Source organism: Metopolophium dirhodum, chromosome 6, assembly GCF_019925205.1.
Source record: "Metopolophium dirhodum isolate CAU chromosome 6, ASM1992520v1, whole genome shotgun sequence".
Taxonomy (NCBI): Eukaryota; Metazoa; Arthropoda; class Insecta; order Hemiptera; family Aphididae; genus Metopolophium; species Metopolophium dirhodum.
Window position 1 is genome coordinate 20,709,624 of NC_083565.1, and position 17,235 is coordinate 20,726,858.

At 28.5% G+C, this 17,235-nt stretch overlaps 1 protein-coding gene across 4 annotated transcripts in view; it reads right to left on the reverse strand.

Annotated features, from left to right (window-relative positions):
• The window catches only part of LOC132946434 (uncharacterized), a 120,964-nt gene extending 104,049 nt beyond the window's left edge, over nt 1–16,915 (reverse strand). For all 4 annotated transcript variants that reach the window (XM_061016438.1, XM_061016435.1, XM_061016433.1 and 1 more), the window contains exon 1: nt 16,593–16,915. The gene's annotated coding sequence lies outside the window, so the exon portion shown is untranslated. The remainder of the gene's footprint in view (nt 1–16,592) is intronic.
• Nucleotides 16,916–17,235: the final 320 nt, after the last annotated feature.

Genomic DNA, 17,235 nt, shown 5'->3' on the forward strand with positions numbered 1-17,235 from the left:
CTGTTGCTTTATAATATTTAAATTATGTAATCTGCAGGTTTGAGTCGGTCATTGCGCATTAAAAACGCTAATAACGTGCAGCTCGTTGTTGATGCGTCTGATATTTAAATTTAAATAAATAACAATTCATGAGATTGTGAAGTAAGTTTCACTTTGCGAATCATCTGAGGAAAAATACACTGCAAGCACAAGACTCGACTTGACTTAATTTTTAAAGAATTATAATTGTATACCAATATACTATTTTATATTATACCGGATGCATTTTAATCATCTGCGAGTATTTTCAAAGGTTCTAAGGCCTAACCTGACAAGCAATTAGTTACGAACTAAATAATGGTCGCTGTAGTGATTGGACGGTCTTTTGTGAAATTTCTCGTAGGACAATTTTATTTCCTTAGCTACCGGTACTTATTTTATTGGAAAGAATACTGCATTGAACAAGCTCATATCAATGTTTAAGTTGGTAAATTTTTAATTGTATATTAATCAATTATTTTTATGAGTACATTATAAAAACTATAATAAACCGATCTTTGCTCAAAATTGTTTCATAAATGCGATGATTTAACATTTATTTCAAATGCATAACAACAATAATAATACCCGACTATATCGAGATGAGTGATGAGTGAAATGAATGACTAACACCCGGTAGGTACCCAGCCCGTGTTTATATGATTATAATAATTTTTAACGAAATCAAATTCATAGTAATTTCATATAATAATTAATTTCACTGTTAACAGTCAGATTTTATAAATCAAAACAAATTATCAAATCTAAAAAGTACTTTACATATTATTATTTGCGTAAAAAATACATTATTGTGTATAATAATACATTTACCAATACCTAATTCAAAATATATATTCTTTGTTATAGTTTATTAATTTTGTTTTTAATTAAGAAACTAACGAGGTCTTAAATCCAGGTCAAAGAGAATTTCAAGAATGTTTTCGTATACAAAATATAAAATATTTTAATACTCTTTAATAAACAAAAAAAAAAAATAAGAAATTAAGACAAAAAACCAACATAATGTAATATAAAAATTAAAAACACATAATAATAAATAAATTATAATAATTAAAAATAATTGTCTAAAATACTATTTTCGTATGTAAAAGCAATTAGGGTTATATTGTTAAAATTAACTAAAAAAGAAGAAATGAGTTAAGTCTAACAGCGAGCGTATTTTCGATCATAAATAATTGTATTATCGCAATGGTAATCGCATTTGCTGCTTTCAACAAGTAATGGAATATTAATACAAATACTCTAAGTCTGGATGTTAAGCGAGTTATAATAAATGGTTCTAGAACAACAAATAAATAGTAAAACCTTTCATGTACAATCACACACTATTATACACTCCAATAATTAAACTGAAAACGTCATTAATAGAAGATTTTCGCTACGTGACTACAATCATAATGTCATAAATGGAATATTATTATATTATAATATAATTTGCCAATTCCCCGATGCACTAATCACAAAAATCTAATTTTAAAACCTAATAATGAAGTTCGAATAATTATAATACGAATAAATTTACAGTATTAATGGTTTAGAATTTAGATGATAACATTAAGGAAATAACTTACATATATAGGCAACTAAAAACTTAATTTCAAATAGCGACGAGAATCAATTTATATTGTAGATATTAAGCCTGCAGATTATTATTTAAGTAATTGATACGAGTCAATCAGAAAATATTTATAGGTACCGAATTATAATACGACACGACTATTCCATTGTTATGTAGGTATATTTGAATCCGTGAACCCAATGATTATAATAACATTTCGACAATTCGAATAATCATGATGAAATTTTATCGCTATTGCTTCGCACCTGAAAATATAATATATTTAAAAAAATGTTTGCTTGGAAATAGGTTATACGTTATAAGTATCTGAATCATATTTTGTATAATTATTATTAGATTATAGGTAAAAATGAATAATATCCATACAATGTTTAAGAATGACTGTACGTTTTTCAGTAGTCGTTAATATCGGGATAACGCAAAAGCTGTTCAAGGCATCTTCACATATTATTAGGTTAAGTTTGCGCTCCCAATGGTTTTAGTATTATTTAAGTGCCGCAAAAAATTTAAAAAAAAAATAAATATTGCGGGCAACACAACGTTGGATGCCGGGTCACCCATAGTAGGTATATTATAATACGTATGTATAATATAGGTTAGGTGGTAAGCTGTAATAAAATATAATATATTTAATAAATAAAAATATCATTTTTTGTTTTTTATTATTAAATAATTATTGTTAAATCGTCTATTTGGCGCTGTGGTATTTTTTAGGCCATAGTAGGCATATTATAATGTATGTTTACTATAGGACATAGTTTAGGCGGTAAGCTGTATTAAATATAATATAATATTTAATAAATAAATATATCATTTTTTTTATTTTTTTATTAATTAACTATTATTAAATAGTCCATTTGGCGCTGTGCGGGTTGTGGTATTTTCTTAGGCTACGTTCGTTTGAGATGGACACACTTGAGTAACGATAATTAGATGTTGGTCAGTATTCGCCGACAACGTTCGTATCGGCTGGGCAGTTACAGCTACGAACCAAATGATAGCCATAATAATATAATATTCAACATCGGCCGGAAGTTGAACACTGGGATCAAAAGCATATTTCGGGGCCTCTTAAAAAAAATTCCATTATGGCACTAGCTGCGCGTTTATTTTTATTAAAAAACAAATGTATTGTTAACTAGCCAATCCAGCACGGCGTTTCCCGTGACAAATTAAATGCCCTTGAATACCCTTTGACACCATCTTAAATTCCGTTAAATGTACCCTGCACAGATTTTTAACACGGATATTTGGATTGATTTGATCGGTTTCAAAAGTATGGGCTTAAAATTAAATCCAATCACAAGAATATTAACTATTTTATTTTCTTTAACCAATGACAACAATATAAAATAAATAAAAAGATAATATTTTTTCGTGAGTCGACATTTATGTGTTGAAAATAAATTGTAAATATAAAATATCTGTGGCGGCTCTAGGGTTTGATTTTTTTTTTTGTGATGGGTGGCATGAATATATCACATAATTATTTTTTTGATATTTGATGATAAAGTACCTGTGATATTGAAATATATTCAAAAGGTTCAAAATCAGTACCATATATACCATATATAATTAATCCACATGGCCTGGCCTTTGGCCACATTAGCCATTAATATTAATTATTGCTTAATGTGACAATTATAAAAATATAATAATATATACGAAATTATTAACTATAGAGCATCGATCAAACTAAACATTATTTTTTATTAAGCCTACAAGTGTTTAAGTTTTAAAAGGAATTAGTGTACGGAATATACAAAAGTCAAAAGATGAATAACTACATAACAATAAATACACAAAATCTAAATTTAAATTATTATTATTTGTGATTTGATATATTATTACTAAATGTCCCGATGGATATGCCCGAGAGCGAGACCAAAACGAGACGTAAAAATGATAAGCGTCCAGTATCCATATTAAATAAATGTTAGGCTCACGAAATTTTTTCAGTTACAGCCTTGTGTGTACTCAACCCGATTTTAAGCCGTCGTAATGTTAAAATGGATGTTTCCGTGGTAAAATGATTCACAACTGCAAGCATTGAAACAATAAATTACTCTAAATACGACAGTCGTCAACTATTACTAAAATCAACTTTTGGAGATCAACCAAATTAGAATTATAAATAGTGAACCCGAGAAAAACCTATCGGAAAACAATGTACCTATACCGACAAATAGTAACCTGTGACACTATACGGATATAGCTGAATGTACGAAAATGTTATGAAAATCTGTCAAAAGCTGTAGATTTGTGTAATGGTCCTTGGACTTTGATTTTACCTATAATTATAATAATAACGGAATAAATACGTATTACAAATATTCTATGAATAATATAATATTATAATATTTATTAATTATAGCTGATCCTGCACGGCGTTACCCGTGAAAATGAAATAATGCCTTCTTTATTTTCATTAAAAAACATATAATTACATTTATATACAGCTGTTCAAATAACCATTATAATATTAGTACAGTTTAATTCATTATCTATGGGTAGTCATGCTCTCATGTTTATGCCATTTATGATACTTTTATTCATCCATAATATCGGATGCTCTTACTAATATCTATAAAGCGACGAGTTGCTCCGGCGATAGCGATTGAGCAAATCTGTCGGTGCATCAAAGATGTAGAAATATAAAAAAAAAACCTTCTCGACAGAGCATTTAAAAAAAAAATGCAATGTTGCCATTTACCATGCGATTCTCAATTATTTATTTAAATAATTATTACAATAATACGAGTAAATATATAAGTATGAGTTAAAAAATAACACGATCTTCGTGGTCATATGGCATTGACATTGTTAAATTGCTAAACTTAAGTATATATTTCGTTTTAAACATATAACAGTAAAGATTCGATATTTTTACAATTTGAATTACCTATTGGTTAAAACTTTGAAAGCTTTTATATTTAATCTTATTTTTTCAATTTCTTTAGCTGCAGTTTGTTGTTTCATGGAATTATGTTCGATTGAATTAATTTCAGTCCGAGTTTCTGTTCAAAGTTTCGGTTTGAACGTCGTGGCAACGTCGCATTATGCTCAATCGGGCTTACCGCCGGTGATTTACCAGGTTAACACGATATCTATGGTTGGTACTATATTACAATATCATGTAGGTATAGTGTTGTGCATCGTGATTTTAGGTTAAACAATCATTGAACGATCCTTCATAATATAATATCACCTTAGTATAGCTATTGATTAAAATATATACAATATATATTTAAACAATGCCTACAGTAACTTATTATACCTATGGTCTATGGAATCAAAAAAATGCCAATCGAACCAGAAGTTTTAAGTGTTAAGTAGTTAGTACATAATATAATATAATATATAGGTGTCAACGATCAATATTTTTGAAGGTCCACATTAGGAATCTGGAAATTGTTAGCGGGATCGATGGGATGGCATAATTTATATCATCTTTATAGAGCTCCAACCAGAGCCGTGCTAAGGGGGATGCAAATGGGGCAAGTACCCTAGGTAGGGATGGCAACGATATATCGATATATCGAGGTCTGGAAAATTTTTGCCATCCCTAACCCTAGGGCGGCCAAATTTGTAACATTTTAAAGGGCGGCAAATGTTTTAGTATGTATGTTTATTAGGGGTGCCAAATATAATTGCCCTGGGGCACCAATGATTATAGATATATATATTCAATCATAGGCGTGCGCAGGGTTTTGTGTCGGGTGCAGCATACATTTTTAACCGGCCCTAAAGAACAATAAGCAGCCTACTTATTTCCTTTATATAGCCTCCCCCCCCCCCTGTTTAGCATCACTGTGTAAACATTTAATATTTTTTAAGTTCATTTAATCATTATAAACTATATATGTATATAAACACAAATGGTTAATGTGCTATATGTGTGTATCTGTAGACTGTAATCTAGTGTGTACGTCGAATTTATCCAATAATACACATCTATTTTTAGACTTGTATTGATAAAATAGTATTATCATTTTTCATTGCAATAACATTGAACATATTTTATAATTTAATTTAATTTTGAACTCAATTTGTTTAAAATTATTCATATTATGTATACCTTTCAAATAAATATCTACCAGCCCACTAAATCCAAAATAAATTGTCAGGTGCAGCGAAAGCAGCATTCGCTGCACCCGTGCGCACGCCTGTGTATTCAATGTTGTATAGATTTGGAAAATCAAAATAAAACCAGCTAGGTACAATATACAGTTATTGTGTAGTAATGTATACAGTAATATTATGTACGACGTAGGTAATATTATTATATCACCTCGCAGTATGATATGAATAATAAATATTATTTATTGACTTTATAGCATAATTAACAGGTAGGTTCACTAAAGTACGAAGACTTATACTAACAATTATTATTGTCGGAGTGTGTAGAGTTTCAGTGATCGGATACATTCAGACACGAGTGCACCCGAACAGCGCATGTGCACTAGATGTCTTGATGATACAATACAAGCTGGAATTTTTAATTTTAATGATAAAAACTGGCTGTATATCGTGACCGCGCCACCCGAGTCAGCTTCCCATTTATATACTCCGCAGTAAAAGGTCTATTGTTCATTTTCGTTGCTTCGTATTATTATTATACAATACAATAATATAGATCACCGTGTACCGTATTATACTAGATAATAAAAGTATATGCACCGTTATTACAAAATTATTATTATATGTCCGACCGTTGGTAGGTAGGTATATTGCGAATCGCGAAAAGTTGCTAATTTGCTAGTATACAATTTAAAAACAAAAACGCCACGAATATTGAATGGCTTGTCTTTAGATAATAGTGTACATTTTATACGACCTAAAAAAAATGCTTAGATAAAGTGTAGCCGGTAGGTTATGCAAAAATGTGTGACCTCTCCTACTCAAAAATAAAGAAGAAGTCACTATAAAACCGTTTGCAAATTATAATTTATACTAAATATTTAAAATATATACATGACAAAATTATTACACAACACCTAAATCAATTAATAAATATATTGAAATCGGGAATCCACAATAGTGTTTTCAGTGAATTCCGGATGAGAGCTATTATATTTTATTGTTTTGAATCTTAAAACAAATAAAACATATTTTGAAAAAATCTTACAATGTATAAAATAGATTAAATCATTTATTGAAAAATTAAGCTATGACTTATAAATTAACATAATATTATGTAATATATATTTAGGCTGTAGAATGACCCAAATAGAGTAGTATTATAAATGTTGGGGTTGTATATAATATTCTAATAATATATTGAATTATAATTACGTTTTATAACTTAACGTACCATATAATTTTGTAATATTAAAATACAATGAAATATAATGAAATATACAAATTTCTATACACTACTCATTAGTATACATTTAGGTACTTAACATTTTTTAACAAATATTTACTCGGTTAATTACGTAACAGAAAAAATGAATTTCAAGAAAAACCCAAGTGCTTACCTAGTCGGAAGTATGTCATAACAGCGTGTAGTGTTCTCTCATTCAACACAATTAATTTGAGATGACATTCTTTTAATTACGTTTAACAATGCTTGCGTACATGACCATTGACCATATGTCAGAAGTACCTGGACGTTTCCATTGCCATTACAAAAACAATAGAGTAAATAATTCATAGTTAATGACTACGTAGTACAAACACTAGTTATCTCTTATATAGTTTGTAATGATAAACGAATCCAACGGAGGGTATACTCAAATAGATTAGTATAAACTAATTTACTTGAACGTTTTAAATATCCGTTCCAAATTAATAAAAACAGTAATAATATGTTTATTAGTTTAAACAAACCATATAATACCTACTGCCGGTGCTGTTACATTATGTATGATAAAACAATATTTTTAGAAGACTCCAGGTTACAGTTATTACTATTTTTTTAGAATCATTTTCAAACTTTCAATAGAAAACGTTTCTTATATAAAAACAGTATCCGTTCTTCTGCCATCTCCGTATGTATCACGCACTATCGTTAACAATGTACTATAAAATAATTAAATTTAATATTGGAGTCCTCAAGATAATTTACATAATTGTTTGATGGAAAAACTTTTTCTTCTCAAAAAATTCAGTTTTTTAAAATAATATTATAATATTATATTTTCTGTATAAATGTTATAAACTCTTGACGAGATTTGTGTATTTACTAGATAATGAAATATTCAAAAGAAAGTAGAAATTTAGTCTCCGGCAGTTTCTTTTATAGAAAATAGAAGTTACTGTTTTTTGTATTCATACATAATAACATCTATATAAAAACATAAGAAAATATAAACCGCTGTATAAACTTTTATAACTTGTATTTATTTAATTTGTCTTTTAAAACAGTTGAATCCATATAATAATATATACATACAATTTAAATATAATTTATGAATCAATTACATTTAATTGAAACCAAATTTCAATTAGAAATTTGTTTATAATTTAAATATATTTCGCATTAAAATCTATAGGTACCTATCTATAATTAATAACAACTATAATATTTTTTTTTCTAATTGTTATCCGTTTTCAATTAAATTGTGGTGTTTAAACAGACTTAACTTAAATACATTCAATTAAAATATAAGCCATACTTTGTTGTCTATATTATAATATGTTACCAATTTTTATACTAAGATTCGTTGTACATAATATTATATTCATACGAAGATATAGTACTAGATGTCTATGTATCATTTATATAATATGTATGTACTCGTATTCGGGCACTTATCTACATTGAAAAATGTCTACTATGTACAGTATACCTACTATTATATATAATATGTTATGTAAGACATAGGTACACAGTCAATGTGGTGTATGATTCTTTATGTATCTCATTCTGATGATTCTATGCAGTTACACACAGTAAAAGGTTTATTATTAAAAACAATTGTATTGTTTATATTGGAAAGGCGTTCTATTGCCTTTTTAATGCTTTATTTGTCAAAATGTATTTATTTCAAATATAAATGCAAATTCACAAAAATTCACAATTTTATTTCTTCTAAATGTTTGCTTCGCGTATACCCACATCGATACAAAATACACATAATACCAACATTTCACCCAAATAAGATGGAACCGGTGAATCTAAACGTAATGGATTTGTGGTAATTTTAAAAATCAGTTGATAATGGTTATACATATTTGAGTATCATTTAGCGTAACCCAGAGAACACCACGGGGAGGCGATACTCTTTGTTCTCCAAACGTTTGTTGTTTTTTTTTTTTTTTTACAAACGTTATACGTTATTTGTTTTCAAATTTAAATTTAATTTAAATAATGTCGGTAATATTTATTTACTTCACATTCGTTTTTACACTATATATTTTACGGTGATCGGTAAAAATAAACAAAAAAAAATTAATACCAAATAAAATTACCCAGTTGAAAATTAATTCAATAGAAAAAAATGGCTAATGACACATATAAATATGGTCAGAGTAAAATAGTCCATTAAAAACTAATTCAATAAAGAATAGCTAGAGAAAATTAATCCAATTGAAAATGTGGCTGAAGAAATAGTTAATTGAAAATTAACCAAGTACAGTGACGCTGGCAGGGGGTTGTGGGCTCATGATTTAACTGTGTCAAAATTATTTGTACCGAAGTTTAATGATAATTATTATGTTAATTATTTAAATAATTTATTGACATTTTTGTAATATTTTCATCACATAATCCACTTCCCCGTCACAGAAATGTATTGTTTTTAAGAAATAATATTGTTTGATATAGTTACAAAATATGTTACCTATATTACGAAAATATTCGTATCTTAAGCTTAATATATTTTAAGCCACAAAGAAAAATTAAAATTAAAAATCAGTAAAGTACGCTGAGTATAAAAGTAAATATTATATTTAACATAAATAACTAAAAATTAAATTATAATATTAAATGGGCAAATGTTTATATATGTTTTTTTCCTGTTGTCAATAAACTTTTAAAAACGTTTTTTTTTTTTGAAATTACGTAGTTTTTTTTTACTATACACAGTATAACTCCATAAATGGTTTGATTTAATTTGTATATTAGTTATTAGAATTTAAAGGATGGATTTTATAATATATATCTGTTTAGGTGTTTTATGCTCTGTATTAACTATATATTAAGCCATTTTTTTTTGTATTGAATCAATTTTCAATCTATTATTTTTCACAGGTTATTTAATCAGTAATTTTCTATTTTACCTGGTATCTTATTTTACATAATAATATAATTATATTTAAATAAAATTTTTTGTAAAAAGTTATAATTCATATCAATTTTAAAGATATTGACTTATAAATGCCCTTGTTATCGTTTTATACTTTTGTATTTTATTCATATATATTTTGATGATTTTAGTTTTTACATTTATTAATTTTAATTTTTGATTGAGTAAGTTACCTAGCATACTTTTTAAGTAACTTGGTAAATAATAAGTTTAAAATGAATAAAAGCATACAAAATATAGTATAACATATACTAAAAAATATTTCTTAAAATAAAATTTTAAAAATGTATACACATTTTTTGCACCTAACGTTATAATACCCATTAAATTGCATGCTCGTAGAATGAGAGTAAAAGCACTATCCTCAGAAATTTATAGTTTTTCTTACCGAAAAATATTCACAATTCTTAGCCACTATACTAACATTAAATATTGAAACACCAAATACGTCTTCGAACGATAAGCCAAAAGTGAAAAGTTTAATACACTAATTTATAAATACTTGAATTATTTTTTCAGGCTGTCATAAACACTCTTGTCTCTTGCCTATATTACCTACTTATAAATATTTTGTAATCAAGTTTCATTGACTGGTCATTATCATTTAGGTTGAATTGTTTTTAAAATAAGTGTAAGTATAATACATTTATTTGTGTATTAAAATTATAACAAGATTGTATTCTTTTATCGGGAATTTAAATAATTAATGGTATATTTTATAATACAATGATAATTTAAAAATATTTAGAATTTTTTAATTATTAATAGTTTTGTAAAATTAGTCCAATTTAAAACGTTTGTACCGGTCTGTACTTTGTTTAAAATCAATAAATTGTGATTCGTCCAAAGATGAAAAGAATAAAATATTTAATTATTCAGTTTTATATTTATATTATTTGTTTGAAGCATTAGGTACTCTCAAATATATTTGGACTTTAGAGTTATATTATGCGCTTCAGGCTTTATATTTTATATTTTGTAATAACAAGATAATCTTTATAAATTCTTAAATTCTTTCTGGAAATTGTTTGAAGTTAGACCATCGTTATTCGTTAATAATATTTTATAAGTTAGGATATTTAAAAATAATTTGTTTTAGTTGTGAATATTATTATTAAGATCATTGGAATCTATTGCGTTAGCTTGATACGTATCTCATATTTCTGTTAATATCTAAACCGCTATATTAATACGTAATATGAATATAATAATTTTATGATTATGTCAAAGCAAGTCGGAATTTAAAGTATTTTCTTCAGTTTTCCATTCTACTAACCACAGCACTGAACGTGAAACACGTACCTACGTTTCATACATCAGCAACGAGTATCACTTGTATTTATTTGAACCAAAATGGTATTTTTTTATATTTACTCCGAATCAATATCTTTATCCAGTTCAGTACTCTTTGAAAACACATCCATTATTTTAAATAAAATATTATTCGAAAACAATCAAATTTAAATTGAAGTGAAAATATAAATTTCAACATGTCACCTATTGGTGAAATTACGCCCAAAAACACATATTATTGATAATATTTGCAGAAAAATTATGGGTCTAAGACTCTAAGATAACAGCCTTGGCAACAATTAAATAATTATTAGTCCTTCCTGCTGAACTGAATTCCTATTATTATTACTTATAAATGACTATCAGATGGACCTACTCGTGTTTAATGTAATAAACCACTCGATTAGTAAACTTTAATAGTTTTATTGATCATCGAATTCACCATTATCATCCACGTGTTTATCTGCTCATCTACGGGCATGCAATTCATGGGTTATATTGTTACGATATGACATAGTATGTGCTTATAATAAATTATAAAAGGTAATAATTTTTGTTCCTAAATATTGTGTAAAAATGTAAATTTTAAATTGCAATTTTCTATAAAAGCTGATTAAAACATAGTAATTGTACGCGTAATTAAATTTTAACTGTCACTTTTATAAAAAAAAAAAATGTCGTTTAGTGAAGAAAACAGAAAAATACCATTGGCGCTTATCGTATATTATAATGTACATATAACACGAAATTATAATTATAATCACAAAAAAATCACGAAAAAATTTAATTACAATTTAAAAATATTATTCACTTTCCTGTAGTGGTTTTCTAGGTAACTCTATAAATATAATACTCTAAAATGTATAAATATTAACTATTGTCAACTGTTGTTTTAAAATTATCAAAAATATGCCACGATAAAAAGAATAAGCTGATTATATACTGGCTATTCGGGGTGAAACAGGTACCTGTGTGATTTGGGTAAAAAAAAAAGATCAGTTTAGGACCAAACATTGATTTTGAAACAAAATAATTTAATTTTTCATAGAACTTCAATACCTAACTAAAATATTATGACAACAACTTTTAAAAAATATTAGCAAATAAAGTTATTATACATAATCTTTTAGTAATAGTACCTAGTTGCTTTATTTAATTATTTAGTATTGTTATTGTTCAACGCTTATATTGTACTTTATTCTATTGAACAGACTAGAACAGTTTCAATAGGTAACTCAATGCATTTAATGGGCTATATTGATGGCTTAGCCGTTTAAGTACTATGTCCATCAATGTTGAAGTACAATGTGTTAAAATATTAACAATTATTTACTACAACACTATAATACTTGTCCACATATTTTTTTTATTTATTTAAATATATTAAATCTGTTACAAAATAAAAACAACTAGTAATAAGGAAAACATAGAAAAGTATATACAAACATGAATCACGTTAAAATCCCAGACAGCATTTTGTAATGATAATATTATAATAGTATTATAATAACGTTATACTAATATTATTCGTTATTACAATGTTATAATAATATTATTAATCAAAAATTGCTGTCTGGGAAGGAGACCATTCTTTAACAGAACCTCATATTTTATAACATATTAAATTATATTTATATTTTTTTTATGAAGACTGATATAATAATATTTGATAGGTCAATGGGAGTATACCAAATTCCTAAAACCTATCAATGGGAGTATACCAAATTCCAAATTGACCACCTGACAGCAACCAATGAATGTATGTAATATTATTAATGAAATTAATACTAATGATTGTATTATTAATAAAATTAATAATAATAATAATTTATATATTAATATTAATTAAAAATATTGATAAATGAAAATTTGATTTGTTTTTCTATTATCAACCAACTAATATTATAGCTCTTCAGACTTACTATTTTCTATACTACTAACTATAATATTCGTCAAAATAACGATGAATAAATAAAACTCGATACTTTTCGAATAGTTACCTACCTCTACTCAATAACAAAAATAATTAGTAACAACAAAATTTCTGATAGTACAGAATATTCAGCAATACATTTTAAAATTTAAATAACATATCAGTGAAGTATTATATTATAGTGTTTTATTAATAAAAATGCATTTTGTTCGAGCAAGTTCTCATGGAAAATGTTTCCGTGGTGTGAATTAATATTAAAATTGTGTATAATGTATATTCAATAATTCTGAATTCATAATGTTTTTAATTACTTTAAATTGGAAGTAGTCAAGTGTATTTTATGTTGTTTGAAGATTTCTGTAAATTAATAAAAATGTGTATAATGAATGGCTTGTTTATATTATTAAATTGGAAAAGTTTGTACATTCACACAAGACCTCTGTCTAAATTGTTGTACCTAAATAAAATTTTTTATTTACTAATATTTTTATAAATCCACAACATAATTTGTGCTTATTGTAAACATTTTTGCTTTACAGATTGTGCAATTTCTAGAATAAAAAAAAAAGATAAGTTTGTATAATTAATATTATATTATAATACATTACATACCTATAGGAAGTAATGTAAAAATATTTGATTTCCATAAAAAAATCTATGAGACTACTTTTTTTTTAATAATTAATAAATTTACAGGCTTCGAAAGCTAAGATTATTAGCCAACGATGTCTATTACAGATATTTAACTTTACAAATTAATAATATTTACAATGTAAGTTTATTAAGTAAATTACATTTGGAAATAAAGGTGATCATTTTTGTGGTTTTCATCTTCGTTGAAGTCGTCTTTGATAATACGTGAGAGTTTAAGAATATTCTACAAAACTATACAGTAGGTATATTGTTATATTTATTAAAGTTCAATATTTAATTATAATTACTAAAACCAATCGCCATAGCCCATAGGTACCCATAGTACCTATTAATATATTTATTATTTATATATACTGCAGTCTACATTTCTACAACAATATAAGTAGGTAGTTGGTTTGACTAAGCAATTATATTGAAGTACGAATTCTGATAAACCGTTAACCAGAAACAATTGATTGGTTAATAAAAAAAATATATAATTATATTAATTATATGCAGTGTGGATTACTTGTTTTAGATAGAATAAAATCGAAACGAATAAAAAAAATATTCGATTCACAGGACATTAGACCATAAATTATTATAATTTATAATAGTATGTATAGGTATACCTACTCTGGAAAGGAAACCGTTTTTCTTTGAAATACAACTATTGGCTCCCTAATATTAATATTATTAGGTATTACTGCATTAGCTTATTACATAGGCACAGGCGTACTGCGTTATATAATAATAAATATAATACACTTTGGGAATAGATAATGCCATAATGGGGTGGTATGGTATAATATTATCATTTAAGCGAGTATATTATAATATTATATATTCTGTTTATTAAAATGTCGATAAATCAATGTAACAATTTGTAACTGTCAGTGTAAAGTAAAAATACTAAAAATAAGGAGCATTGATTGTACGTTGTATACAAAAATAATGGTAATACTAGCTTAATAAATAGGTCCCATATAACTTGTAGATATCGATAGGTATTAGGTAGGTATATGTTTCGTAGTTAATTTATATGCAAATAAAATAATATAATATGCAGTATATATTCGCATTCATATTTATTATTTATCATATTTTAATATTTTATACAGAGTTGAGTATGGACTCTAAAAACTTTGGTTTAGGACTTTAAATTCAAAAATCCCTTTTTAAAAGATTTTTCGCAACTCTTGATTTAGGTAAATTTGCATTGATCGATATCCCATTCGTCCTTTTTTTATAATATTAAAAATAAAAATGCATAATGTGCCTACATAGTAATTAAATTATTATAATAATGTACTATGTACCAAATATATAATGTATACAGGTGGTGCAGGTACCCAGTGCAAATTACATCGACTAAACAGCAAGTAGATTTTCTATCTTATTGAAATCATGAAGTTACGTGTGGCGATCGGGGGAGGTAGGAGTGAAATCTACACTTTATAATGTCTACTATATAATATCGCGCGATATACGAGGCATCGGTATGGACGTTATACGCCGTTTCAGCGGATACTTACCTACCAGTGGCGTAGACATGATTTCTGAAATGGGGGGGATCAAAAAAAAATGACATAGGTAATACCTAAATGGGAGGGGAAAATCGGAAAATCCCCTACTCTCTCAAAACTTTTTACCAAGGTTATGATAAGCCAATTGTTGGGTGGGGGGGATCTGACCCCCTCGTCCTCCCTTGTATACGCCCCTGTTACCTATACATAATATATTATTACCATTATTGATATAAAATATAATACCAATATATATTTTTATTTACACGGCGAGACGGTGCGCGCAACACAACATATCATTTACAGCCCCACAGCACACGTCGTACTTTATAATAAAAAATATTATTATTTTAATAATAAATATTAATATAGTGTGCGCTCGATGCCATCGGCGATACTGGCGTACCTATAACGAGCAGTTTCCTAGGCATCGTCGTCGATATAGGTATATAGGTGCACCTTGCACATATATTATAATATGCAAATCCGAGAGACTTTATCTACCGCGGGTCCCACAGGTCATACGGGGACGGTGGCTTTGTCGAAAACGCCACGCGCGATATCTCGGCAAAATGTAATATGCTTATTATCATATGCGATAGTATTGTTATGCAGCCGAATGCAGTGAATGAAATCAATTCCGCACGTAAGCATAATACCTACCTATTCACCGCGCGCGATGCGTCAAGATTTTCAACGAAGAACGTCATAATATTATTATTATAATCGGAGTGTATCGATGCGTATCGGTGCGGGCATGTCGAGCGCGTTCGAGAAGTTTCATATCGTGCGGTATTATATTATTACATACCATGTCTGCAGTGAAACGCTAGACCGGACCCGGCAGACTTCGGCCGACGTATAACCAGTAACCACCGAATACAATTATACATTGAATCCATATTGTGGTGTACAGTTCTCATACAATGTGTAAAAATGTACGATTTTCATAACTAACATAACATTTGCCATGACTCGGAACGCATATGGCGACTTCCTATCGGGAATTCGGTTGGTACACGCGTTCCGTGTTGTTTTAGTTCAGTGCGTAACTATACTCCGAATAGGTATCGGATTTTTCTTCTCGAATATGTATTGCATGATATTCGAGAAGAAAAATCTTAAACAAAATATTGTCTGACGAATGCTGAAGAAAATCGTGGCTGCTCTAGGCAAACAACAACTGATGAACAGCGTTAAATATGGCTACACATCATTATGTTATTACTTATTATTATAAAATAATATACGACGATATGATTACTACTATATTATTATGTACCTCGACAATAAATTATAATATATTATTGTGGAAAAACCGTTAATAATGTACTCACGATAAATGAACGATATTATCTACGACGACGAAGATTTTTCGCGTTCCGCAATAGTAATAGTTTTCGTCGTTTATTTTGGATTTTCCTTGTTTTCCTGCAGCAGCCGTTGACGCGACGGTCGCGCGCGCGACGACACTTGTTGATGTCTGAAACGGCGGACGAGCGCGCGCGAAACACGGGTCGTATACGTACGCGGTGGCCGCGGAGAACACGGACGATGTGTAAACGGCTGGGGGACGTCCCTCCGGCCGGTCGCGATACTCACGTCTACTACTACGGCCACGGCGCCGCCGTCGTGCTCCCAGGGAAAATCGGCAGCCGCCGCCGACGCCGACGCCGACGCCACCATCGCGACCGCCTTGTGTGCAATATGTGTGCCGCCGCGCCGCGACGAGACACGACTGTGGCAGTCACTGTTTGGCGATTTATAAATTATTATTATATTGTTATACACGTCTTGCGGTCTGTATGTAATGCCTATTATACCTATTATACCGAGTACCCAGTAAGTGGTGGTGGTGGTGGTGGTGGTGTTGGTGGTGGTGGTGGTGGCGGTGGTGGTGGCGGACAGTGGTCGTAGTAGTAAAATTAGGCACAAGTCCGGCAGTGGCGCCGAGATCGGATGAGAAAATCGGTTTCGTTT